Source organism: Acomys minous, assembly GCF_964271855.1.
Source record: "Acomys minous genome assembly, chromosome: 13".
In the NCBI taxonomy this organism is placed as follows: Eukaryota; Metazoa; Chordata; class Mammalia; order Rodentia; family Muridae; genus Acomys; species Acomys minous.
In genome coordinates, this window is record NC_140495.1 from 107090039 (window position 1) to 107116621 (window position 26583).

Sequence of the window (26583 nt, forward strand, 5' to 3'; positions counted from 1 at the left end):
AACTCACTTTGTAGACTAAGCTAGCCTCAAACTCACAGTGATCCCCCTGCCTCTGCCTCCCGAGTACTGGGATTAAAGGTGTGCACCACCGCTGCCACTGCTGCTACTGCTGCCACCACCACCTTAAAAGACAGCACTTAATGGCTATTTTAATTTGCTTTTGTGTGTGTGTGTGTGGTGTTGTTGTTGTTGTTGTTGTTGTTTTGCATAGCATTGTCCATTTAGGTACCTTTGTCCACTTTTCTATGGGGTGTGGGGGGAATTTTTTTCCTTAAAGTTTTAATGTTGACATGAATAATAGTAGCCTTCTTCCACATGCGTTGCAAGTGACTTCTCTGTTGTCCCCTCTCCTGCCCTTCTCATTTTATCCTGGGGCTTGAACTCATAGCTGCATATGTGCTCCGCGAGTACCCTACCAATGAGTTGCATCCCCACTTTTGTATTTTATTTTTGAAATGGAATATCATTACATGAACTTGTGATCTCCTGCCTTGTAAGTCACTGTGACTCCACAGACCTGTGCCACTGGGACTGGCTTTGTCATGTGTCTCTTGATTGCGTCTAGGCCTTTGATTTCCAAGAGTCTATGGTGTCTGTGTGTCGGGGGCGGGGTATGTGCATTAACCTTGGCTAATTTAGAGTTGCTGATGTGGACATTTTTTTCTAGAACTCTGTTGCCCAAAGATTAAAAACAGAGAACAAGAGACTGAGAAGACAGAACATTCTGAGCGAGAGGAGGCAGGCAGCAGAAAGGAAGTTCCCCCTTAGGCTATCCTTTCCTGCCTCGTGGCAGGCAGTCTGAGGCAAACGGCCAAGTCATCTGTGGGTCATGGCAGTCCCTTGGGCCTGGTGCCCAAGCTCCCCAGGGCAGGCTGTCCAGGACTTGTGCCCCAACCTTCCCAATTTCCTGTCTAGAGGTTTTCAGAAGCAGCCAAAAGCTATGACCTCATAGCTGTGTGAATCCTTAGAGACCTGAAGTTTGCCATCAAGTCCCTTGCTCAAACTGGCATAGATCGTTTCCAGGGCCAAATGGCATCATGGGCGACTGAGCACACACTGGGGTGGGGTCTGTTTGACGCCGAGGATGCCAAACAGATCGGCGCCAAACAGACCAAGGAAGATGGTAGAGAGTGCCTAAGCTTACAGAGGCCAGGTCTGTGTAACTCCAAGACAGACTAAAGGCATAGAGGGCAGGATGGCCCTGTGGAGGGATGCTTGCTTGGTACAGAATCCGCACTGCCAGCAACTTCTTCCCACCAGCCTGGGAGCCCAGCTAGGCGGAGGCTGCACAGCTGCCATCTGCTCTCTCTTGGCTCCACTGCCTGGCAACTGCCTGCCTGTGTCTGTTCTCTCTGCACTGGAAGAGGAGGCAGCGTTCCTCCATAGACCATCAGGCAGGAGTGGCCTCGCCAGCGCCTGGCCACATGATGGATTCACTGATTATGACTTTCTGATGTGGGGGCTGCTCAGTCCTGTAGCAGACTCCATCCCATCTGGTGCTTGCTTCTTGAAAGAGCTGAGAGAAGGGAAAACTCCACACGCTGGCTGCTCGTGGGGGAAGTGTATCTTTGTGCGGGCAGGTGTGAGTGGGTGTGTACGCACAGGTCTGATTGTATACACTGGTGGGCACCTCCATGGCCCAGAACTTCCGCATGTGCTGCAATTGTGTGCATTCACGAAGGTGTGAACATAAACACTAGGAGTTCAACACCACTGTGATCCCATTTCCTCCTTGGACATCACTCAGCAAATAGGGTATTAATAAATAATAACGCTACCATCTTTTTATGCTGTCCACTAACGGCAATGGCTGCTTTGCACGCCCTGGTTTTGTTTTTGTTGTTATGGTTTTTTGAGCCAGGGTGGCCTCACAGTGGCTCACGTAGCCAAGGATGAATGCCTGATCATCCTGCCTCCTCTTCCAAGCGTTGGAATGACAGACGTCACTCACTTTGGCTACTGCAGTCTGCATGAGAAACCTTACCTTCTCTGCTGTGCAAATAAGGCCATTAAAATCCTGGGAGCCAGATGAACTGCCCAAAGATTCGATTTGTAAGCAACACAGTCAGAATCTGAGATGGTGTTTCTCGTTTCACAACGCGTGGTATTTCATTTCCATCCCCTTCCTAAATCTCATCAAATGAGAATAAACAACAAACCGTACTGTACGCAACAGGAATAATTCACGGGGAAACCAATGCCAAGCAAAAGACGCCAGGCCCCCAAACAAAACCGCTGCTGCATTGTTCTGTTCACGGGCGGGTCAGGAATGGGCAGGGCTCATCTAGCCTGGCAAGGACTAGAAGAATGAGCCGGGCGGGATACCTGCAAACCCAGCAGAGGAAGCAGGAGTTCAAGGTCACCCTCAGCTCTACAGTGAGTTTGAAGCCAGCCTGGGCTTCATGAAACTCTGTCTCAAACCAACAAAACAATTGGGAGAGAATGGGGCGCTGGGGGTGCAGCTCAGTGGTGCAGCGCTGTCTGCTCTGGCACAAGGAAAGGCCCTAGCTTCTCTCCTTGGGGGTGTAGGGCAAAGAAGTGGGTAACTCTTTGGGAAAAGGCTTTGAGACAGGGTTTCTCAGTGTAGCCTTAGCTGTCCTGGACTCGCTTTGTACACCCAGCTGGCCTCGAACTGACAGAGATCCGCCTGCCTCTACCTCCAGAGTGCTGGGATTACAGGCACGTGCCACCACATCTAGCTCACCAATGTCTTTCTGAGGGGCTAGTCACTGGCAGTTTTTTACTTATGGATCTGGCTACCTGGCTACATGAATGCATTTAATCCACATGAATCCATTGAGCCATGCCTGTGTGAATAATGCATTTTTTCTATATGAATGATTATCCTCAATAAAAAGCTGGAAATAAAGGCAAAAATCTTGCCAGGGACTGTGAGAAATACAAAGAAAACTACTACAGAGCCTGCATTTGGGGGCGTCAGGACGATTCCAGGCTTTCAAGTGGGAGAGGCTGTGAGGTTAGTAGATTCCAAACTGAGTGGTCTCAGTGAGCTACAAGGAGTAATGAGAGTCAGTCTAAAGACTTTGATAGGGTGCTTGTGTGGCACGCTTGGGGTCCTGGGTTCCATGCCCAGCACTGCATAAACCAGGTATGGTACCTCCCATACCCAGATCTGGGAGGTAAAGATTCGAAAGTCAGAAGTTCAAAGTCACCTATAGCTATATAGGTAGTTTAGGAGCAGCTCCACTTCCATGAGTCCTGCCTCAAAAATGAACAAATAGGCCCAGTTTGGTAGTACACACTTTTAATCCCAGCACTCAGAGGCAGGTGGGTCTCTGAGAGTTTGAGGCAAGCCTAGTCTACATATCGAGTTATAAGACAGCCAGTGAGACTTTGTCTCTAAATCACTCGCTCACTCACTCAAGAGACAGACAAACAGCCAGAAAGAAAGTAAAGACATGACTGTGGCCACTGTGCACTGACCAAGAGACAGTTGTGCCCTTTGAAGTCCAACAGGTTGACTTCCTAGGTCTATCTCAAGCTAGCTGGGGGATACTGAGAGGGCTGTTGTTGTTGTTGTTGTTTGGCTTTTCGAGACAGGGTTTCATTGTGTAGCCTTGGCTGTCCTGCACTCACTTTGTAGACCAGGGTGGCCTCAAACTCACAGAGACCCTGCCTCTGCCTCCTGGGATTAAAAGCATGCGCCACACGCCGACTGAGAAGGCTATTTAACACCTTAAAACCTTAGTTACCTCTACAATGCAATGGAGATGTCGACATGTGCACACACACACACACACACAACTAAAAATGTAAATGTAAAAAATATACACACATTGTCATATATATTCAGTCACCCATCCATCACCATATATACATATATACATACATATATGTGTATTGAGCTGATGGGTGAGTGACTGAAGAAGGACTCGAGTCATCTAATCGGAGGCTAACCACCAACACACTTCCTTCCCCAAGGACCCATTTAGAATTTTCCACTTTCTCTTTTATGCCCCCCTAGCCCCCTGGGAACCAGTGCAGGCAGACAGTCTCTGTCGGTCATTCTGCATACAATACAAACTCACTGCCCCTCCCCCCAAATAAAACAGTGCCTTAAACACAATGGCCACTTATTTTGGTTTCCTTGAAGTCCACTAAAATATGTGTATCGGGGGTAGAGAGTTGGCTCAGTGGTTAAGAGCACTTGATGCTCTTCCAGAGGTCCTGAGGTTAATTCCCAGAATCCACACTGGATGGTGCATAGCCACCTGTAACTCTAGCTCCAGGGGATCTGGTGCCCTCTTCTTGCTTCTGCAGGCACCTGCATAAATGTAGGGACACACACAGACAGGGAGAAACATGCACATGCACATAAAAATAAGTATATAAGGGCTGGAGAGATGGCTCAGAGGTTAAGAACTGACTGCTCTTCCAGAGGTCCTGAGTTCAATTCCCATCAACCACATGGTGGCTCAAAACCATCTATAATGAGATCTGATGCCCTCTTCCGGTGAGCAGGTGTACATGCAGGCAGAGCACTATATACATAATAAATAAGTAAATCCTTGAAAAAACTTAAGTATGTAAATAAAAATATTTTAAAACCTTACAATGTGTGTTTCAGCAAAAGGCAAAGGCGGGGCACAGTTTGAGAAGGGGGAAAGGGTTGTAGGTCCTATGTCTGATAAAGAGCTGGTTTCCAGGGGCTGCAGAGATGGCTCAGAGGTTAAGAGCACTGTCTGCTCTTCCAGAGGTCCTGAGTTCAATTCCCACCAACCACACAGCAGCCCAAAGCTGTCTGTAAGGTACTGCTCTAGGGAATCTGACACCCTCACATAGACATACATGTAATCAAAACATCAATGTACATAAAATAAGAATTAATTATTAAGAGTGGCATTCCACCAATAAGGATGCATTTTTTAAAAAGAGCTGGTTTCCAAAACATATAAAGGGCTGATAAAAATCCAAAAAGGCATACAATACAATTGAAAAGAGACAAAATATTTAACAGCCATTTCCCCCAAAGATGTATGAATAACTGACAAGCAAGTGAAAGGAGCAGGCCAACAGCATTAGTCATCAGGGAAACGCAGACTGAGACCACAGGGGATATTACCTCAGAACCACCAGAACGAGCATCACCAGGAAGACACTCAGGCAACAAGTCTCCGGGAAGATGTGGAAACACCCACACCCTTATTTGGCACTTGAAGGGGTCCAGCCACTTTGGAAAATAGCCTGGCAATTTAAAGAGATAAGTTAGATATGATTTCACTGTACAACCCAGCAAGCCTGCTCTTGGGTATCTGTCACGCAAGAGAGATGAACAAAGGCCACACAATTTGTACGCAAACGCCCATAGCAGCATTATTCCCAGCAGCCCCGAAGCGAGAACAACCTATTCACTTCCTAGTGAGTGGTCTAACTATATCCTGGGAAACTATTCAGCAATAAAAAGTGGGGAGTGCTGGTGTGTGCTGCATCAGTGAGAACAAGGCCTTCAAAGCCCCACCCCTATAATCTGTATACAAGGAACGTCTAGGGAAATCTAATCTAAAGAGGTGGGAAGTAAGCCTGTGCTTAGCAGGGTGGAGGTGAGGGTGGGGGCCGGAAGGCCCTACTGGCATAAAGATTGTGAGGAGAGCCGAGTAGCTCAGTAGCTCTTGTTCCTTACTTTCATTCGTTTACCAAGCTGTAACACACATACAGAAATGCACAGGAACCTTAAATGGACAGCTTGAATTATACAAAGACACACACACACACACACACACACCACACACGCGTGCGCGCACATTCCCCTGAGAAAACACTGCCCACACTTAGATCAGGAGGGCTCCCAGCATACACTGCTGGCCAGCCTCGCTCCCCACAGAGCAGGCTTTCAGCGGGTAGCCCTAGCAGTCTACTCCCACAGGGCTCTTCAGTGCCCTGGCTCCTCGGGCGTTGCCCCCTTGCTCTACCATTCCGCCCTGACACGGCCTGCTCTAACCCACCACGTGTCCCCAATGGAGATGGGGTCCAAGGGGAGCAACTCCAGCTCCAGGCACGAATGTAACGGTAGGCATACTTAGCCCAGCACCGCAGTGGCCATCTGCTGTGGCACTGGGTAGGGCTTTCTATCCGTGCCCCTCACCCCAGCAAGGATCACAAACAGGGAAATAGCAGGCAAGAGGGGTGCTCCAGCCCAGTGTCCCTAATGCTGCAGGGCTTAGGTTAACAAGCTCGGTCATTAGGTGTTTGTTCCAGCCTTTCTCCCCTTTCCGTGTCTCTACTCTCCCTCGGCATTAGCCTGGAGCCAGGCAATTTCCTCTGCTCAGGGCTCCTCTTACGAGCCTGGCCCCCCAGCCTCCTTTCCTAACCAAATCCTCCACCATTACTTTCCCTTTAGAGACTGCGAAACTGAGGGACCTTGAGAGAGGAAACTCCTTATCGTGACTCCGCCCACCTGTCTGTCTTTCCTGAGGCTTCTGCCTTAGTCTGTCTCCACCTTAGTTTTGGAGACAGGGTCTCGCTGAACCTGGAGCTCACACACTATGCGCAGCTGGCCAGCAAGTCCAGAAAACCACCCTGTCTCCGCTTCCTAGGCTGGGATCGCTCCCACCTCCCACTTAAGGTCACTGTCTCCAGACCTCACCAAGGGCCACAAGAACCACTTTGAGGAAGGAGGGCAACTGGGAAAGGAGGGAGCGGAGCACGTCCTGGGGCGGGGGTGCTTGAGACAGAATCCTGTACTATATGCGTCTTCCCACTTCCTGTGCCCCAGTTCAGAGCAGTGCTGAGTTTTTTGTTTGTTGTTCTTTATGCTTTGGACAAAGTCTCACTGTGGATCCCTAGATGGCCGGAAACTCATAGAAATTCTCTCTGCCTCCTGAGGGTTGGGATTAAAGGCATATACTACCTTGTCTGGTCCAATACAGTATCTTAAAATCTACTGACAGCCAGTCAAGGTGGCACACGCCTGTAATCCCATCAATCTGGAAGGCTGAGACATGTGAACTGCTGTGAGTTCAAGGCCAGCCTGGTCTACAAAATGAGTCCAGGACAGCCTGGGCTACACAGAGAGACCCTTTGGTGGGGGGGGTCTGTTGACATTGACCTTAAATCATAAATGACCAATCAAGCCTCGAGCTATGCATCAATAACCCTCAGCTCCTTCTACCTGTCAACTTGTCCCTTCTATCTCACTCCTGCCTCTCAGGTTACCCATCCCAGTTTCAAGGACTACCCCCAAGAAACCAAACTGTTAGAGTTTACATATAAAAATTACCCCCAAAATACACACACACACACACACACACACACACACACACACAGGTTCATGTGTTTGAACACTTGGTAGCATTGTTTGCGGGAGGTTATAGAACCTTTAGGTGGCAGGGGATCTAGTTGGAAGAGTAGGGTTAGACAATTGATGGTTACAGCACACTGCTTTGGCCTCAGTCCCTTTGTTTCCTGGTCCATGAAGATGTGTACAAGCACCCTCAAGCTCTCGCTGCCTTCCCCACTATGCACTCTACTCCCTGAAGCCCAGGACCAGAATAAACCCTTCCTCCCTCAAATCTCTTCCTTTAGTTTCTTTTCTTTAAAAAAAAATAATAAATTATTTATCTTTATTTTATTTACATTGATGTTCTGATTACATGTATGTCAGAGTCCCTGGAACTGGAATTACAGACAGTTGTCAGCTGCCATGTGAGTGCTGAGAACTGAACCCAGGTCCTTTGGAAAAACAGCCAGTGCTCTTAACTGCTGAGCTATCTCTCCAGCCCCCATTCTTTTAGGCGTCTTCTTCTTCTTCTTCTTCTTCTTCTTCTTCTTCTTCTTCTTCTTCTTCTTCTTCTTCTTCTTCTTCTTCTTTTCCTTCTCCTTCTTCTTCTCCTTCTCCTTCTTCTTCTTGTTTTTCTAGGTAGGGTTTCTCTCTTGTAGTCCTGGACTCACTTTGTAGGCTAGGCTGTGCTCGAACTCACAGAGATCCGCCTGCCTCTGCCTCCCGAGTGCTGGGATTAAAGGCATGCACCACCACTGCTCGGCATCTCTTAGTTTCTTAAGACTCATTTTTATTTCTATGTCTCTGTGTGTCCCATGTGTACAGATGTCCACAGAGGCCAGAAGAGGAGTCTGACTCCCTGGCCCTGCAACGTCAGTGCTGGGATCTAAACCCAGGACCTCTGGGAGAGCAACCAGTGCTCACACCTGCTGAGCCACCTCCCTAGTTCACAGACAGACAGACAGACAGACAGACAGACACAGAAAGACAGAGAGATCTTCCTGCAGCCTGTTTTGATTACATCAAGTGAAAGTCTCAATAGATTGTGACTCTGCCCATGGGACACTGCCCTCTCACCCTGTCTCTCCAAACCCAGGGTCCAGAGAAAGAGACAGACAGGAAGGAAGGAAGGAACGAAGGAAGGAAGGAAGGAAGGAAGTCAGTCCTTAGGATCTCATTGCAGGCGGAGCTGCCTCAGTGAAAGGCATCAACAGATTATGACTCTCCAGATAGGAAGACAAGTTTGTCCAAGGAGAGAGTCCATGAAGAAAGACATTCCAGAGCAGAGGCAAGTGTCCAACAGAAACAGCGTCCACGCCCGGAATTCGCCCTGACAAGGGAGGCGAGGCCAGGCCCCAGCCCACTGGACCTTTCACCCCTCACTCCATCCCTCTCCATTTTCAGAACAAGCTGTGGGAAAAGAATCCTGTGCTTTTTAAACTCTATTTATAAATCTCTTTCTTGCTTTCATGTGGTCCAGAAGAAGGCCTGGCCAGAACATTCCAGATCACAGAGGAAATCAAAGAACGTGTTTATAAGCACGGGACGAAGCCTCGGCACAGAGGTCTCCCAGGACACTGGGGGTACGGCTGTGGATCCGATCTGACTGCTCTGAGGCTCTCGGACCCTGGACTCAGTTCGTTCCCCCCCTACACACACACACACACCACCACTGCTAATTCTGCCACACCTGGGCATCCTTGGGCAGACCCTACAGTCACTGACAGGGACAGATGGGTGAGGGCTTCCCGCATCTTCACATTGTTCTTCCCTTAACCTGTCAGGGAATTCCTCATCCGGGCATGTGGAGGGGTTACCTACAGAGCTCACTGTGTGTCACCCTGCTGAAAACAGATGGATGTCCCCAGAGCCTCAGCCTCTTCCTTGCAGAACCCCTCCATGTAAGATTCACAGCGGGGGGGGGCACCGGATGCCTGCCTGTTCTCCCCGCTGCAAGGCTTGGCACACAGAGACGCTTCCTGGGCTCTGGGCTTCCCTCCCACATTCCAGCAGTCCCAGGAAGAGGCTGGGAATGAGAGCCGGAGAGCAAGGGACCTAGATGGCTTTCCAGACCCTTCCGTAGAGCTAAAATTTACATCTTTCATTCCAAAAGTCATTCAGGACAGACAGCAAGACTCTCAGCCCGTGGAGCACTCACTGCCCTCTCAGCCTGTCTCTCCAAACCCAGGGGTCCAGGTCCTTCCCTCTCAGGCAGCATCACTACTGTACTCATAACACTGAACCTGGCTGCTGAGCTAGCATCCCTTCTTTAGCTCTGGTGGGTGGACACAGACAGACAGACAGACAGACAGACACACACACACACACACACACACACACAAACACACCCCAGATAGGAGAAATGAGGCAGACATAAACAGATAGGCTAGAAATGGGAGGCAGAGGGAAAGACACAGATACAAAAGCTCACTCACTAAGGGAATCGGAGAGATGGCTCAGAAGTTAAGATCACTGGCTGCTCTTCTAGAAGATTGGAGTTTAATTCTCTGCACCCACATGGTCGTTCGTGGCTGATGCCGTCTTCTGGCCTCTGAAGGCATCAGGCACACAAGCAGTGCACAGAGATAAGGTAGGAAAAACACCCATACACATGAAACTAAAACCAAACAGTAACATCAAGAAGACCAAAGACGCCGCACTGAGACAGGAAGACAGAAAAGGTTGGGAGGGGGATCAGAATAAAATGAGATTCTCACCAAGACCTGGTTGAGCCAAAAGGGCCCTTTTTAATCATCTCTCCATTACTCAATTTCCTCATCTATAAGATAGGGGCAAAGCTGGGACTTACCTTACAGGGGTATTATGAGGAGCAAACAGGTTAATATACCTGAAAGTATTTAAAGCCATACCTGGATGTTTTATTCCATTGAACATAAATATTAACTATCACTACCACTATATAGGTGTGGGCTCATGTGTTGTGTGTACATGTATGTATAGTTGCATGCAGTTTTTGAGAAAGGGTCTAGCGCTGAACATATTTGGCTAGACTGGCTGGCCAGCAAGCAACAGGGATCCTCCAGTCTCCGCCTCGCTGACTCTGGAATTATGGATCCGTGCTGCTGATCCAGCTTTTTACCTGAATGTCTGACATCCAAACTCTGGTTCTCACGTTTGCAAGCGCTTACTTACTGAGCCATCTCTCCAGCACCATCATCACTGTTTCAGGATCGCCGCTGGCATCTCTGGTTCTCAGGTGCAGTTACTCGTCTACAACTTTCCTGGAGGAAAGAGTCACCTTGGCTCATGGTTTCCGAAAGATTTCAGTTCATGAAGACAGGAACGAGGAGGGCCTGTGAGAGATGGCTTGGCACAAAACCAGGCAACAGAGAAGGCAGGAAGAACTGGCACAGGATATAACCTTCCAAGTCCCGCCCCCTGGGACCCACTTCCTCCAGCCTGGCTCCGCCTTCAAATTAGCGCCCCCAGCTGGAGACCCGGTATTCACACTAGGAACCTGTGGAGGACGTTATGGGTTGAAAGCGGAACACCATACTTTGCCGGGGACATGAGGCAGCGGGAAGAAAAGACAAGCTTCCTTTGCTCCCACTGTCCCAACTTTCTAGGGTCCGAGTCCTTTCTGTAAACCACACCTGCCGCTAACACTTTGCAGAACCACCCTCTGCTTCGGGAGACACTTCATTCCTGAACACTCCCCAAACTCCCTCTGCCCCCCCCCCCCGTTACCTCACCCATCTGGACGCGGCTCTGAAAGCCATGTCTACAGTAACGAATGGACCCGGGGGTGCATGGAGCAAGAGATAAGGCTGCAGAGAGTTTGAGTTTAGCGATAGGAGGCCTTGAATTACGATTTGAGGATGCTGTGTGGGCTTTGTTCCGAAATAAATGGGGAACCACGGATGGTGTTAGAGAAAGAGAATGGTCTAGTCTGAGCTAAGCATCCATAAATTGGCTCTCGGGGGCTAGTAAGTGCAGAATAGCATTGTAAGCTCTCCTCGGTCATTTACATGCTGGTGAGAACAAGTCTCAAGTGCTTTCCCAGGAGCAGGTTTGATGGAGAGATAAGGCCTCGGCTTGGAAGGATTTGGCCTGAGGATGTCTGGTTTTGATGTGAGCGTGACGAAGGCCCCTCCAGCAGCTGACCGTGCATTTCATGTCCTGCACTGTTCTTGGTGGCTGAGTATCCCTCTTCTGATTGGCCCACATGCCTAGAGGCAGGTCACTTCCATTGTCTCTAAGCCTTCCCTAGCCCGGCCCCCCCCCCTTTTTTAAACTGTAGTGGGGTTTATATTAGGGGTAGCAGCTGCCCTGAGCTATGACAACAAAGGTTTTAGCCAGGAGTTTGCTACTAGGAGAGAGGGGAGGGGAGGGGAGGGGAGGGAAGGGGAGGGGAGGGGAGGGGAGGGAAGGGAAGGGAAGGGAAGGGAAGGGAAGGGAAGGGAAGGGAAGGGAAGGGAAGGGAAGGGAAGGGAAGGGAAGGGAAGGGAAGGGAAGGGAAGGGAAGGGAAGGGGAGGGACACAAAACTGCAGGGAGTCTGAGTCAGACTCGACCTGATGCTGGTCCTATCTGTAATCTAAACTCATCTGAGGCAAAGATCGTGTGGGCTGGGGCCCAGCTGTGTTGGCAGCTGTGCAAACCACAAGGCAAACTGTTCCTCTGTCTCAGGTAGAATAAAGTTCTTGCTGCGGGCGCGGCTCAGAGGCACAGCCCTTGCCTAACAGGTGCAACACCAGGTGCTATCCCCGGCACTGCAGATAATGAGTGAAGAGCAGCAGCCAGGTGCGGCGGCACACTCCACACAGAAAGTTCCAGGCCATCCAGGCCTATACAGTGAGACCTTGTCTTAAATGGATGAATGTGTGGATTTCACCTCTTTCTTTCCTTTTTTTTTTTTTAATACCTCTTTCTTTCTTGAGTTAGTTTCTGTTGTTTGCAAGCAGGTTACACACACACACACACACACACACACACACACACACACACGCACACACTGTACTGGATGCCTGTGGTCTGATTCATATTCTACTCTAACATGCACACACAGACATAGACACACAGACACACAGACACACATACAGATGGCCGGACGCAGAGACACGTGCTTCTTGCTTTAGTCACCTGCCACTCATCAAGGGCCTGCATGGACTCCAGGAGCAAGAGAAGCCTTCACCTCTGCAGTGCGTCACTGGACCCTCCCTCCCCACCTAAGTCTGAATGGGAAGTTCATTTCTGTGCTTTGGGATCATCTCCTTCACATTGTCCACCCAGCTGGCCCTCAGGGCGTCTGGTCACAGTCAGCTCGGCACACAGTGCAGGAACAGTGAAGCAGGGAGCTTGTATTTACTGAGCTGAACTCTTCTGTGTCTCTATTGGTCATATACATGTCTATGTATGTATGTATATATGTATGTATGTATGTATGTATCATATATATACATATACATATATAATTTTCAGTAGACATTATTATCCATTCTTCACCTATTAGGACAGGGAGACCTATGGTATATATTAGAACAGGTTAGACCCCACCCCCACCCCCAAGAGAAACGTTTATCTCTCACTTCTGTGAAAGGCCAGAGATGAGTCGTCTGGGATGGGATGGCAGATCTGCTGTGTTAAGTCCTCAGGATTCACTGGTCCAATATCCCTACAGTATGCCCTTGCTCTGTGTCCAGGAATAATGGCCAGGGCTCCATCCATCACATATTTGTCCCAGGTGGATGATTGAGGACAGACTCAAAAAGGAGGCACAGGGATGGGGTAGGTAGCTCAGCAGGTAGGATGATGCTGTTGTAAGCATGGACACCTGAACCGGGATCCCTAACACCCACACAGGGGCCAGCCATGCTGATATGCGCCTGTAACCCCAGCGCCAGCCCGTCTGGAAGGTTCAATGTTCAGTGAAAAACTGTCTTAAAACTAATATGAGGGGTGGGCTGCAGAGATGGCTTAGCAGTTAAGAGCACTGGTTGCTCTTCCAGAGGACCCGGATTCGATTCCCAGCACCTATGTGGAGCTCAGCACTGCCTGTAACTCCAATTCCAGGGGATCCGACACTCTCGCTCACTTTTAATGGCAGCATTCGGGTTGCAAGGAAAGGCAGATCTCTGTGTATTTGAGGCCAACCTGGTCTACATAGTGAGTTGCAGGACAGCCAGAGCTGCATAGAGAAACCCTGTCTCGAAAACAAATAAAACAAAACAAAACAAAACAAAAAAAAATAATAAGCCAGGCGTGGTGGCACAGGCCTTTAGTTCCAGCACTAGAGAGGCAGAGGCAGGTGACTATGAGTTCGAAGCCAGCCTGGTCTATAAAGACAGCCAGTGATACACAAAGAAACCCTGTCTAGAGAAAACCAAACCAAACCAACCAAACAAACAAACAAAAAGCCAAAAATATTCCTCAGTGTGGAAAGCAATAGGGAGAGATACCAGAAGTAGACCTCTGGCCTCCAGACACGCGTGTACTGGAAAACATACTCACAGGCAGACATGCATACAAACCTCTCTCTCTCTCTCCCCCCTCCCCTACCTCTCTCTCTCTCTCCCCCCTCCTCTCCCTCTCTCCCTCTCTCTCTCCCCCTCCTCTCTCTCTCCCTCTCTCTCTCTCTCTCCCCCCCCCCCCGCCTCCTCTCCCTCTCTCCCTCTCTCTCTCCCCCCTCCTCTCTCTCTCTCCCTCTCTCTCTCCCCCTCCTCTCTTTCTCTCTCCCTCTCTCTCTCCCTCTCTCCCCCCTCCTCTCCCTCTCTCTCTCTCTCCCCCCTCCCCCCTCTCTCTCCCCCCCCTCGCCATGTGCTTAGATGAACACAGAAATGCTATTGTCGTAGAAGAGCTGCAACAAGTGAGGTATAGTGGTCCATACTCACAATCCAAGCACTTGGGGATGCTGAGTCAGGAGGATTGCCACAAGTTGGAGCTCAGCCTAGGCTGCACAGTCATTTAGTCTCAAAAACAAATAAAATCAAAAGAAGACAGGCAGCAGTAGCAACCTTTGCCATAGAGAGTCCCAGGAAGCCACTTGAGGTCACACGGCAGAGCAGACCCCAGAGGTGGGACTTGAGCCTCTCTCTGCAAAGCATCAGTAGGACTTCTGAGAACTGGAAATCAGGAGGACAAAAATGCAACTGGGAGCCAGGCCGTGGTGGCGCACGCCTTTAATCCCAGCACTCGGGAGGCAGAGGCTGTAGATCCTTGTGAGTTCCAGGCCAGCCCAGTCTACAAAGCAAGTCCAGGATAGTCAAGGCTACACAGAGAAATCCTGTCTTGAAAAACCAAAAAAAAAAAAAAAAAAAAAAAAGAAAGAAAAAGAAAAAGAAAAATAAGAAAAAAAAAGAAAAAGAAAAAAAAAAAAAGCAACAGGTAAGACAGAACCCCCTTGGAGCCTCAGATAAGGAAATCCCAAGGTCAAGCTCAACACAATCTTTTTCAGGCCCCACAGGAATGGAGACCCCTGAATGCTCTGAGAGGCTGTCAAATCCCGAGGTGTCAGTCACTTCTAAGACTAGGGTTCCTTCTTCCGAGACAGTCTTGGGGAAAGGATATTACAGTCCCAGAAAGGGACCAGGCATGGGGGTGGGGTGCAGAGGTCAAGAGAGAAGGAAGAGAGGAGCTGGGGGGTGGGGGGGGGGGGCGGGCAAGTGAGACACAGCATCCAGCCATACTCCAGGTGGCGCTCACCGGGCGAGGCGGAGGCCTTAGTGGATACTTGGAGTAAATCCACTGGGCTTCGCTCCTAGAATTAAGCCTCTATCACTTTTAAGCAAAGGCTTGTAGGCTTAAGTCTTTACAACTGGGCATGAGTCTGTTCTCCCCACCCCCACCCCAGGGTCCCCCAGGCAGAAGGAGGGGTGGGCACAGAGCTGGAAGGTGGGAGCTGAGGTCTTGCTGGGTGTGGGGAAATGGAGAGGCTAGGTTCCCTGGAGCACAGACTGTACTAATCTACCTTTGTGGCTTTGGATGCAGAGTTTCTCCGTGTAGCCCTGGCTGTCCAATCTGCTCTCAAATTCACAGAGAGCAGCCTGCCTCTGCCTCCCAAGCGCTGGGATTACAGGCGTGAGCCACCACACCTCGTCAAATCAATATCTTTGAGCTTAGGTATCGGCTGCTTATAGCCAAAACACTATTTTGAGGTGTGCCAGAGATTATTGACAACGGTGAAGCACCAGGCACTGTGGATGGGGACCAGAGACAGCCTCTGGGCCTGACCTCATATGTGTGCATGGATATAATAAGATCCGCTGGCCTAGGACAGCTATGATGTGGCACTGGGCTATGTATGATACAGGTGACAGACAGGCTCAAAGCAAGGGCTCTACCTAGCATACCTCAGCACCCCTTAAATCAGGTGGTGGCATACACCTGTAATCCCACCACTGAGGAAGTAAAGGCAAGAGGATCACAAGTTCAAGGCCATCCATAGCCACAAAGCCAAAAGGGGCCAGCCTGGGCTACACAGAACCATCTAAACAAACAAATAAAACAAAACAAAAAAATCCTGAATAAGGAAATAAATTAAACACACACACACACACACACACACACACACACACACACACACACACACATATAATGCAGGGTGTGAGTTTTATTAAGGACAGTAGCATAGGTGGTGTGTACTGAACACCCGGCAGCTTACAGAGTGTCTGGGATAGAAACTTGTGCTTTGTGCATGCTAAGCAAAGCCTCAACCCCCTGAGCTACAGTCCCCAGCCCCTAGCGGACCTAATCATAAGGGAAGAAGCTGACCTAAGGCTTTCAGCAGACCTATAGTAGATAGACCGAGCAAGAATGCTTTCCTAAGAGAGATTCTAGTCCTGATTTTAGGCAGGACTCCTATTTTGGATATAGGGGAGACGCGGGGCTCCTGGGAGGCCTAAGAAGCATCAGCACAGACACCTCCCTGCCCCCTCCCACTCCTCGCCCCAAAGCAGACTCTTGGTCCAGTGCTCTTCCCAGCTCAGGATCCTCCAGAAGGCCGGGCCGCTGGGCCTGGCTCCCTCTCGCCCCCCTGTGGTCACAATTGGAACAGTCCAGAGGCCTTGCTGCCAGCACTGGCTATAAACAGACGGATGTGCCCAGGCGGCTGGAGGACACCACAGCTGATGAGTCACCCCCAGGCAGAGGAGAGCTGCAGAAGAAACTCTGTCGCCAGGAGCCGGGCAGAAACTCCAGGACTGTTTCCAGGCCTGCCTGCCACACAGTCCCCACAAACTTGGGCTTTCCCAGGAACACAGAGAGGGAGGTGGCAGAAGTCTGAGTTGTCCCCCAGGTGCCCAGTCTAGCTTAACCCATGCCTGTGGTACATCCTGGTGACAGCTCTCATCAATATGCTGTTACCCCACCTCCACTCCAGATCTCCTTTAGGTACCTGCCGCTAAGACCAGTTTGTGCTCAAGGCAGCCAGCCACCTCCTCCTTGCTCCCTGATGCCACTCTGTGACCTTGTCTCATCATTTATGGGGCAGAGAACACCCTCTCTGCCCCACATAAGAACTTGCCAGTGGCTCACTGGCATGTTATTGGCACTGCTGGCTTCTCCATAGTAGGGAATTGTACTTGGATGTTAGTTTGAGATAAGTTTGGGTTTTTGTTTCTTCGCCTTGCACCGATTTGTGTGTGCATGTGTGCACGTGTGTTCTCACACCTGTGCCATGGAAATCATATGGAGGTCAGAGGACAACTTGGGGTTGGTTCTCTCCTTCCACCACGAGGAGCCTGGATATTGAAGTTGGGTCACGAGGCTTGGCAGCAAGCACCTTTACCCACAGGCCCCTGAAACAGGGTTCCTAAAGGCAGTGCTTGTTGGGAGCCTCTGTGCATGTCTGTTCTTTCTTGTAGTCACTCACTGAATCCATATTTGTTGTGGGCCAACTGTATATGTTAAGTGCCGGGCTGAGGCATGGGTATGCAGAGGCATAAAGTCATCGTCACAGACCCTAATCTGCCACTGGGCCATGTGTTATTTTCCCTGTACCTTTTCCCTTCAAAGACAGCTTCTAGCTGGGTGGTGGTGGTAGCAGCAGCACATGCCTTTGATCTCAGCACTCGGGAGGCAGAGGCAGGAGGACCTCTGTGAGTTCGAGGCCAGCCTGGTCTACAAAGTGAGTCTAGGACAGCCAAGGCTACACAGAGAAACCCCATCTTGAAAAACCAAAACCAAAACCAAACCAAACCAAACCAACCAAACAAACAAACCCTGGCAAAAGCAACTTAAGGGAGAAAGGGTTTGTAGTAGTTTACAGTCCTTGCTACAGCCCATCCTGGCGAGCAGGTCCAGACATTGGGAGCTTGAAGCAACTGCTCCCATTGCCTTGGCTGCTAGAAGAGAGTGGCGGACACGTGTGTGCTAGCGCTCGGCTCTTCTGACTCCCTAAACAGTCCAAGATCCCCTGCGCAGCGAATGGTCCCACTAGCACCTACGAAGGGTCTTCACACATCAATTCATGAAATCAACATAATCCCCCACAGGATGCCCAGAGACCCAACCCGCAGGTGATTTTGGCTCTGTCACAACAGCCTAGCAGTTTGTTTGTTTGGTTCAGGTTTGTTGTTTGTTTGTTTTTTGAGACAGGGTTTCTCTGTGTAGCCTTGACTATCCTAGACTTGCTTTGTAGACCAGGCTGACCTCGAACTCACAAAGATAGGCCTGCCTCTGCCTCCCTAGTGCTGGGAGCATAGGCATGTGCCACCAAGCTGGGCTCAGCCTAACAGTTTAAAAAAAAAAAACGTCTTTGCATCCCTCCCTCCCCTCCCCCCCCACCCTGCTCCAGCGTCAAGGCACGGTCCTCCTCCACTGTGCTAGAAAGGCACAGAGACACAAGACTGTGGTTGGCGGTGTGTAAGATCAGTGTGGGGCAAAGAGGCGAGGCCTGAGGCTCCTCCCTTCTCCCACAGGCAGACCCATGCTATGGAATAATCTCAGCCCAGCATGGAGCAGTCCAGCCGGAAGAGGTAGAAAGTGGTCTGTTGCTGCGTTTAAAAGTCAAGTGTGTGTCTGAAAATAATGTTAATGGATTCTGCAGACGACAGATACACAGATATTCTCAGCAGCTTTGCTAATAATGGCCAACCCTGCGTGTGGGGCTGCATGCCTGAAATCTCAGCACACGAGAGCTGGAGAGTGGATAGCTCAGCCTACATGCCACCCTATCCTCAAAAACAAACAAACAAACAAAAAAGCAAGAAACAAAAAAAGTGGAGGAAGTAGCTCAGTGGTAGGGTGCCTGCAATACCATGTAGGAGGCCCTCGGTGCAATTCTCAGCACTGAAAAAAAAAAAAAAGAACCAACAACTTCAAGCAACATAAATGTCCAACTAGAAGTGGAGCAATTGAGCCAGGCGTGGTGGCGCACGCCTTTAATCCCTGCACTCAGGAGGCAGAGGCAGGCGGATTGCTGTGAGTTCGAGGCCAGCCTGGTCTACAAAGTGAATCCAGGCCAGCCAAGGCTACACAGAGAAACCCTGTCTCGAAAAACCAAAAAAAGAAGTGGAACAATTAACTTGTAATATACATACTCTGGTCTACTTCTTTCTTCCTTCCTTCCTTTCTTTTTTATTTTTTGTGGGACTAGAAACCAAACATGCTAAGCAAGTCATTTACTGTTAAGTTATACCCCCAGCTCACACTTACACACCTTATATTTGTACGATGACATTTTACTCAGTGAGGAAAAAAGAATTGCTCTAGGTGTCTACAGCAAGTCGGATGCATCTCACAGACACAACACTGTGTCAAAGGTATTGGACCGAAGAAACCACATGCTGTGTGTGGTATATGTGGCTTCATATTTACATGAAATTCAAGGACAAATGACAGAATTTAGTAAGAGCTGTGTATAACCGTGGCTGCTTTTGGCAGTGGTGTGTGTGTTGGGGGGGTGGGTGTGGGTGTGTGTATATTTATGTATGTGGTGTGGTCTGGGAGAAGGCATGCCTGTTTTGAGGTAGTGGGATGTGCAACTATTTCATATCTTCCTGTTATTGTTTGAGACAGGGTCTCACTGTGTAGCTCTAGCTGGTCTGGAACTTGCTCTGTAGACCAGGCTGGCCTCAGACTCACAGCGATCCACCTGCCTCTGCCTCCCGAGTGCTGGGATTAAAGGCGTGCGCCACCACGCCCGGTGAATACCTTATTCCTTGATCTGGGTGTGGCTGGGTGAGTGTATGCGCATATACACTGGGAAAAGCAACATAAGGGAGAAAGGGTTTATGGTAGCTCATGGTCCTGGTTACAGCCCAACATGGCGGGCAGGTAAGAGCACAGTGGACACGTGTGTGCCAGCGCTCAGCTCTTCTGCACCGCTGGCCTAAACACTTGAGCTTATGCACACTGATAGGTGAATCTTGCATCTCAGTAAAAAACACAATGAGGATGGCCCCCAGGGTGTCACACCTGTCTCACTTGGTTTGTCCTAAGCATATCCCAAGCCATGGGCTTTTCCGAAGGGAAAGGGCTGGTCTACAGAGTGAGTTCCAGGCCAGCCAGCGCTACATAGTGAGACTTTCTCTCAAAAATAAAATAAAATTGAATACATCTAAAAGATTTTTTTTGGAAAGATTTCCTTTTTAAGTGTGTGTATTTGTGTATATGAATCCAGTGCCCATGGAGGCCAGAAGGCAATGGATCCCTTAGAGCTGGAGCTACAGACAGTTTGGAAAGCACTCTAGGTGGATACCGAGAAAAGAACGAAGGCGCTCCTAGCCACTGAGCCATCTCCCTAGATGTAAGAAGTTGTTGTTGTTGTTGTTGTTATAGTTGTTGTTGTTGTGGTGGTGGTGGTGGTGGGGTGTGTGTGTGTGTGTGTGTGTTTTGGTTTGGTTTGGTCTCTTGTAGCTCAGGCTAGCCTCAAGATCACTAAATAGCAGAGGCTGGCCTGATCCTCCTGCCCCGACCTCCTGAATGCTGAGATTACAGGCATGGACCACTGCACCCAGCTTTGGACCACTGCACCCAGCTTGGAAGGAGAGTGCTTTGAGCGAAGGGACAAGCTTGCACCAGAGGCCAGTAGCAGACCTTCCGGGTACTTGGTAATTCTGTGGGGGGGGACTGGAGGGGAGCCGGTGGGGCTGGCCCTGTCAACCATGAAGGACTTTCGCAGTGATCTGTACAGTGGGGAACATCCAAGAGGCTCAAGCGTGACTGACAGGATCGGGTTTCTGTTTTGCAAAGATCCGGGTGGCTGCTATCGAGGAAGATGGATGGGATGAGGGGGCCGCAGGAGCAGCGGGGAGGCGGGCTGGGTGCTCCGTCCGTGTCCATCCGCAAGCTCGGTGCTCGCCAGCTCAGAGGCCCTCTGCCCCCAGGCTAATCACAGCCTCTTCCTTTGCACTCCAAGTGGGGAAACTTGGGCGTCAGGAGACCGTGGGAGAAGCCCATCGCAGCCTCCTGCCAGTCACTGGCTCTTGGCCTCTCCTCTCCTGAGTCTCTCCCTCTTGCACCTCTTTCCACCCAGGCATGTTCCTGCAGACTCTCTGCCTCTCCTCCCTCCTCCAGTCTTCCCACGTTCAGCCACTCACTCTGCAATACTTGGTTATCCAGCCCCCTATCTCAGTTCCGGCCAGGAGTTTTTCTGACATCCAGATACAAGGACCACCCCCTCCCGCCCCCCCTCCCGTTTAGAATCACCCACACACACCTCAAGAAAGAATTTTTCTCCATCAGACAGGAATTCAGTTCCAAGAGTGGGGGGTCTCTCTTCGCTCCAAAGTTCCCAGGCTGTTGGACCCACCTGCTCTACCTTGGCAAAGCCCCCCAGAGGACACCTGGTCTCCGCTGCAGCCTTGGATGCTCTTGCTCGGTGGTTTGGGTTTTACCCCTGGGAGGGCAGCAGGAGGGAAAGCCAGATGTCTGTCCCACCCCTCTCTCACTCTGCAGGTCACCACAGCCCTTCCCTCGTGAAGCCCAGCCTCCACCAGAGCTCTTTACCCCCGCCATGGGATGGAGCCCCAGGCACACACTGGTCCTTCACCTCTGCCTCTCATCTCTTCACGTATACTCCTTCCATTAAGCCGGGGAATGAGCCCTGGGTTTCCTGCGGTGACAGACACTCCTCAGCTGAGCTCTGTCTGCCTCAGGCCCCCCACCCGTGCCCTCCACCGCCCCTGCCCTTCAGCCTCAGGTTGCCGACAAGATACACTCAATTACATGGGAATTGCTGGCTGACTTGATTCCTACCTGATTTCCATGACCAAACACGTGCACCGGAGTCAGAGCCCAGCACAGTGCCTGACAGATTGCAGAGCCAAGGTCAGTCAAGACACCTTCTTCCTCTTTCAGGACCAGGGGTGGTAACCTGGTTCCCAGGATGCCTCCTCTTAAGGAAGCCCACTCCTTCCATCCAATTTAAGGATAGGAGCCATATTCTTAGTGACAAATACTGTCTCAAAACATTTGTCTGCGACTGTGTTAACTCAGAGAGTGGCTTTCCACACATTGTTCGTCTGAAGTAGATTTAGGTGTGTGTGTGTGTATCTGTGTGTTGTGTGTGTGGGTGTGTGTATCTGTGTGTGTTGTATGTGTATATGTGTGTGTGCATGTGGGGTGTGTGTGTTTGTGTGTGTGTCTGTGTTTGTGTGTGTATATGTGTGTGTGTCTGTGTGTGTTGTGTGTGTGTATGTGTGTGTTTGTGTGTGTGTCTGTATGTGTGTGTGTATGTGTGTTTGTGTGTGTGTGTGTTGTATGTGTATATGTGTGTGTGCATGTGGGGTGTGTGTGTTTGTGTGTGTGTGTCTGTGTTTGTGTGTGTATATGTGTGTGTGTATATGTGTGTGTGTTTGTGTGTGTCTGTGTTTGTGTTTGTGTGTGTATATGTGTGTGTGTTTGTGTGTGTCTGTGTTTGTGTTTGTGTGTGTATATGTGTGTGTGTCTGTGTGTGTTGTGTGTGTGTATGTGTGTGTTTGTGTGTGTGTCTGTATGTGTGTGTTTATGTGTGTGTGTGTGTGGTGTGTGCATTTGTGTGTGTATATGTGCATGTTGTGTGTGTGTATGTGTGTTTGTGTGTGTGTGTGTATGTGTGTGTGTATGTGTGTATGTGTGTGTCTGTGTATGTGTGTGAGGGGTGATGTTCTGCACGCTACCGGAAGCGTCCACTTGCCCTCCCTAAGCCATCACCATCAGCCCAGCCTGGTCAAAGGTTGCTCTCACTCCATTAGCCTCCAGGAATCAAAAGAATGATTTCTTTAGTCGAGAATAATTATTTCAACCAGCTTTTCTCCTTTGCTCGCTGCTGCACCAGCTGGGCCACCTGTGCCGGCTGACAAATTAATTTCTACTATTTATATTGGGCTAGCTCAGGGAATGGGAGGCGGGGTGGGAGGGGGAGGAGGCATCAGGAGAAGCGATGGGAAATGGAGATGAAGAAATAGCAACAGGGGAAATGGAGAGAGAAAGGCAGCGAGTGGGGGGGGGGTTGCGGGGAGAGAGGATCAGAAATACAAACAGAAGATAGAAAGGAGCAGAGGAGGAAGAAGGAGGCAAAGGGAGGGATGCGGGACAATCTCCAGACGTGGGAGGGCCGAGCCAAGGCTTGGGGACAATGGGGCGGCTGGACCCGGATGCCTTAGGCCGGCAGGCTGCATCCCAGTGAAGATCCTCTGATGAGCCGGCCTCGGGGTCCTCCCCATCCGAGGCATGCTCTGGCATCTCATTGAGCTCTCAAGGCGGCTGCTCTTCATGATCCATCGAAATGCATAGAAATGACTCCGTCTTCCCCAGCCTCCCAGGCGCCTGTCAGCCCAGGGCCGCCTCCCCGCGGGCCTAGGAAGGCCTCATTAAACGTAGCCCGTCCAATTCAGGCCCACTGGAGGCTTGGAACGATGAGCTCCTGCCCACCCACTGCTGGCCCCTCTCTCCACCTGCTCTTCTTTTTGTCCTATGTCCCTTCCCCTCTTCAGCCAGCACCTTCACTTGGGGAGTGCTGACCTAGCCACAGGGTGTGCAGCCTCAGGGATCTGTTTGTTTGTTTGTTTTTCAGAGAAGAGCAGGGAAAGTGGGCAGGGTCTACCTCCAAGCCCCACACTACCTGCCGGGTTGTAAAGTCTGTTAACTTGCCAGGTGCCATCTTGACTGTGCATGTTTAAAGTGTGTGTGTAGGGCTGGAGAGATGGCTCAGAGGTTAAGAGCACTGACCGTTCCACTGTTCTTCCAAAGGTCCTGAGTTCAGTTCCCAGCAACCACATGGTGGCTCACAACCATCTATAATGTGATCTGATGCCCTCTTCTGGCCTGAAGGCATGCAGGCAGGCAGAACACTATATACATAATAAATAAATAATACATAATAAATAAACAAAATCTTTAAAAAAAAAAATAAATAAAGTGTGTGTGTATGTGTGTATGTGTGTGTGTGTGTCTGTACATGTATGTGTGTCTCTCTATGTGTGTGTCTATGTGTGTATGTCTATATGTGTGTCTATGTGTATGTGGGGGGGGGGGCGCGGGTATGGAACCCAGAGGACAATTTTCTATCCTTCCACTTATGTGGGTTTCACTGACCGAACTCAGGTACCTGTTGAGCCACCTTGCTGGCCTAGGCTGTGCATCTCTGAAGAAGATATACATCATTAACTACTTTATCTTAAAATATTTTAAAAACATTATTTATTTACTTATGTGTATGTGTGTCAGAGAACGACTTACGGGGTAGATTTTCTCAAGTCGTCAACCTCGGCGGTGGCGGTGGCAGCGGCGGCGGCGGCAGCGGCGGTGGCATATGGCTTTACCCAGTGAACTGTCTCACCAGCCCTCTTTGCCTTGGCTTTTTGAGAGGAAGCTGTTAAAGGTGCCATCGGATGACATTTCGTGCGTGTGCGCACACCGGTAATAACCATGAAACTCTGAGGCGAAGGTAGAAAACAGCCCCCAGAACCCTAAGAAGTTCCTTCACATCAGAATGGTGGCCCTTGTTTCTCCAGACCCCAGGTACCACAAAGGCAGCGCAGACTACGTGTACCAGACTTCATAGAGCCCAGCAGACAGTGCGCCGCCTGCTTTCTCCGTTTGCTATGATGTCTGCTGGCTGTCTGTGCTGCTGTTTGTAGCCATCACTCCTTTTCTTTGTTCTAAAGTTCTCCCTTAAACTACAGTTCATTAAAGTGCTTTCCTGGTGGTGGATAGCTGGGCTTTTGTTGTTGTTGTTGTTTTTTTCTCTTCTTCTATGAATAAAGCTTTGCGAACATTCTTGTACCTGGTGTCGCTCAGTGCGTCAGGGGCAGTGTGACCTTAGACAAAGCACTTAGCTTCACTGAGCTCCAATTTTTATCATTCATAAAGAGGGAGAGAGGGAAGATGTTAACTATTGTGTCCGCTAACCGTGAGGTTTAAATGAGCGTACACGTGAAAAATATCTAACAGGAGAGCTGGAAAACAGTAGGTGCTTAATAGATGCCGCTCCCAGGAGGGAGCCAGGGAAACAGGTAGCTGTATATAATGTACAGGCTGGGCCCCTAGGTCGGCAAGTCACCTCAATAGCAAAATTTTACCCTCATTTCTGCCATCACCCACAGCTGTTTTCTGAGGCCTAAGTCTCTGTCACCTTTCAAGTTTCTTGGCCTGTCAAGGCATAGACAGGAAAGTGAGATTTTCCCAGGGCTGGGGAGACAACAAGAGAGGTAAGAGCACTTGCCGTGTAACCCCAAAGACCTGTGTTCGGGTCCTTAGTACCACAGAAGAGGCCTGGTACAGCCGTACATCTGTAAGCCCGGGCTAGGAAGGGGCAGACAGGAGGACAGCTGGGACTGTGGGTGCCAGTCTAGCCAAAATACACTGAGTCCGGGTCCAATTCGAGACCCTGTCCCAAGAAAATAAGGCAGAGTGCAATAGAGCAAGGCAGCCAGCCTCACACATGTGTGAGGTATATGTATATTCACATGCATATCACACACACACACACACACACACACACACACACACACACAGAGAGAGAGAGAGAGAGAGAGAGAGAGAGAGAGAGAGAGAGAGAGAGAGAGAGAGAGAGAGAGATTTTCCTCAAGTCATTTATTGCTTGATTGTTGAGACAGGGTTTCACTACGCAACTCTTGAACGTCTCTGAGTTGAACAGATTGCCAGCCTGTGCCACCATACCTGGCTCACTTGGGCAATCTTATTTGTCTATTTGTTTATGTTCTTCAAGACAGGGTTTCTTGAACCCCATGTGACAGCACCGGTTGTCCTGAAGCTCACTTGTAGATCAGGCTGGCCTCGTCGACCTCCCATAGAACCACCTGCCTCTGCCTCCTGAGTGCTAGGATGACAGATGGATGTGAGGCGCCATGTGGGTGCTGGGAATTGAACCAGTGCTCTTAACCCCTGCGCCGGCTCTCCAGCCCTCACTTACACATTTTGTCATGGCTCTTACATCGTCGTGCCTGTTGATGGGTTGCAGAGGGTCTGGCTCCCAGCCCAAGCTTTTGTTCATAGAACAGGAAACAGCTACAAGTGGTCTCTGTGCCGAATCCTGCCCCATCCCCACCCCCCAAGAAGGCCTTTATGGCTACTATTCCCATCCATCACTCCCCCCCCCCCCGGCATTCACATAACTTCCCCCCCAGAAAAAAGATTCTTCTTCGCCTTAAACTCCCAGGCAACAGCAATGGTGAGCCTTATAGCCAGGCCTGCAGTCAGGACACTAAAGAGCTCCAGCATCCTGGCTTGATTGGGGGGGGGGGGACAGACCCCCCAGGGGGCTGTCACCTATGACCTCTGGCCATAAGGGGCATCAGTCATAACTAGGTCATGGCCTGCCTGCCATCTAAATGTTTTAGAGAAACGATTGCTGCGGGGACACGGAAAGGAGACCTGACGCAGGCATCTAGAGGAAGTTCGGCTGGCCTGGGTGGCCTCCCATAAGTCCTGCTCTCTTAAGGTACCAGACCCTCTCCATCTGAAACACACACTTAGGAAGAAAGGGAGCCGTGTTTCATTCCACGTCCTGAGGGTCTGGCAAGGCTACAGGGTGGGCAGGTGAAGGCTGCAGGAGTTCTGCTCGGAGCCTCAGGTCTTACCCTTCCCCCCCACCCCTCTCTCCCTGCGTTGCCATTTAGAGGAGAGGCCCTTAATTGCAAGGTGGAAGAGACCACTAATGAGTCTGTTAAGGACCTCAGAGACAGTGCCGATGGCCCTAAAGGGCTTCCCTGAGTTTCCGTAAAAGCCCCTGTGGCGGAGAAGCTTCCATTAGCAGGAGCGTTCATCACCAGGCAGCTCACCACCTCCTTGCAAGGTGGCCCCAGCTCCCTCAGCTGCCCTGCTGAGCCCTCAAGTCAGAGAGGGTGTGGACTGAGGCTTAGAGACACCCCATCCATGACCTTTCCCACCTGATCCCAGGTGAAAGCTCAGGACAGGGAGATGGGGCTCTGTGGCCCAGGAAGAT

General features: G+C 50.2%; 1 long non-coding RNA gene across 1 annotated transcript; it reads right to left on the minus strand.

The window, feature by feature from the left end:
• Positions 1-4097: 4097 nt before the first annotated feature.
• LOC311581165 lies at positions 4098-10672 on the minus strand. The gene is made up of 3 exons (XR_014773677.1): positions 10391-10672; positions 5084-5205; positions 4098-4285 (listed from the first exon to the last, which is right to left on the minus strand). It is a non-coding gene; the product is annotated as an uncharacterized lncRNA (long non-coding RNA).
• Positions 10673-26583: the final 15911 nt, after the last annotated feature.